This window comes from Octopus bimaculoides, chromosome 11 (genome assembly GCF_001194135.2).
Source record: "Octopus bimaculoides isolate UCB-OBI-ISO-001 chromosome 11, ASM119413v2, whole genome shotgun sequence".
Classification (NCBI taxonomy): Eukaryota; Metazoa; Mollusca; class Cephalopoda; order Octopoda; family Octopodidae; genus Octopus; species Octopus bimaculoides.
In genome coordinates this window covers 19897960-19900032 of record NC_068991.1, presented here as the reverse complement: position 1 = coordinate 19900032, position 2073 = coordinate 19897960, and positions in this window count along the sequence as shown.

The window sequence follows — 2073 nt, the reverse complement described above, 5'->3', positions numbered from 1 at the left end:
GTAGTTCTGGATGTAGTGCAGTTAGGGCAGATATAATACTGTAATATGAATGGTGTATGGGATGCATAGAGGTTAGTGGTATTATTGATAAGGTTAGTAGTGTTTTTTTATTATGTTTTGTGTTCATGTTAAGTTTTGGATGAAATTTATTAATGAAAGTTGCTTCTTTGTTTATTCTTTGCTGTACTGAAGTGTTCTGTGAACATTGAAAGAAGGGGAAAATTAAGAAGTTAGACTTAAGGTTCCTAGTACACCTTTCTCTGTGTCCACTGACCTATATCTGTCTGTATTGGGTGTGGCGGATTTGTTCTTTGTGAAGAGTGGTTTTTCGACGGAGTGATATTCCTGTTTGGCCAATATATTGATAACCACACCCTAAGCAGGTAATGTCACATACTAGGTTTTCTGATGCACAAGGGAAATTTGATTTAATCTAAAACATTTCACCTCGTTTAAAGTGTAACTCTGTACCCTCCAAAAGGTGGGGGAATGTGCCACAGTTAAGCTGACCACATTCTTTCACTTTTAGCTCCGTTGTTAACGGATATAGTCTTGAGTTGGTTAATATTTTCTTCAATGATTTCGGTGGCATTTTACTCTTGGTAATTTTGTGTGAGCGGAAAATTTTGTTCATTACTTTATCTCCTGTGAGAATGGATGGATTTTGGATGATAATATTGAAGGCTTCATTGTTTCAAGGGTTATGTGTGGAGATTTATGGGAGTATTTTTAAGTCTGGTTTAGTATTTCGGTTGACTTCCCTTAATGTTCGTATATCTATTTCCTTTGCTCGTTTAATCCCATCATTTATCAATGATGTTGAGTAATGTCTCCTGATTAGTATTGATGTGAGTTGAAGGAGTCTTCGTTCACAAGTATAGGAGTCCGAAACTATGGTACAGATTCTTTTCGCTAGATTATAAGGTATATTAATTTTTATGTGTTTGGGGTGGAATGAGTTGAATAATAGGTATTGTTTTGAATCTGTGGGTTTATAGAAGATATCTTTTTCGATGTGGTTATTGACTATTTCAATTAGGATGTCAAGAAAAAGGAGTTGCTTATTGCTGTGTTCCATGGTGAACTGCATGTTGCTATTGATAGTGTTGAGCATTATTTTGAAATCGAGGAGTTTGTCCATGCTATCTTTCCAAAGTATAAAGCAATCATCTAAATACCTCTTCCAGTTCCCTTTTAAATAGCAATGAAATGAGATGCCATATTGTTGTAGTGATGATTGGTATAATTTACGTTCTAGGTAACCCATTACAAGATTCGCAATCATTGGGGCAGTTCGGGTTCCCATTGTAATTCCACATTTTTTGTCGATTGGAAAACGCCGTAATATTTATATATAATTTGTAGAAAAAAAATGTTGCATGCCTGTACGCACTTCATCAGTGATCTGCAATAAAGACAGTGACAGATGCTGAACGCTCGAAATATAAACACTTTTGCCGCCGTTATCAACCACTTCGCATGCCACACAATATAGTTGGAGTAAAGAACAACCCCCCCCCCCAAAAAAAAAACCTAGCATCAAACTAAGTAGGTACAACACAAAATTTAGAACGATGATAATACCAGTAACAGAGTGTCTTTAACCACTTGGGTTATAAACCGGGGTAAATCACTTACGGCTGATTGTCAGAGTAAAGATAAAAGAGACGGAAAAACGTTTTGTAGAGCTAGGCAGCAGACATATAAACGTGTATTTATAGTATAATATGTTTGACTCTGTGGAGGGGCGTGGCTTAGTGGTTATGGTGACAGTATCATGATTGTAAGATTGTGGTTTCGATTCCTCGACTGGGCGACGCATTGTGTTCTTGAGCAAAATACTACATTCCACGTTGCTCCAGTCCACTCAGCTGGCAAAAATGAGTAACGCTTCGATGGACTGGCGTCCCGTCCAGCTGGGGAACACATACGCCATTGAAACCGGGAAACCGGGCCCATGAGCTTGGTTAGGATTTAAAAGGGCGCATTTGGGGGCGCAATGGCCAAGTGGTTATGGCGGCGGACGCACGGTCGTAGAATCGCGGTTTCGAGTCCTAGACCGAGTGTTCATTG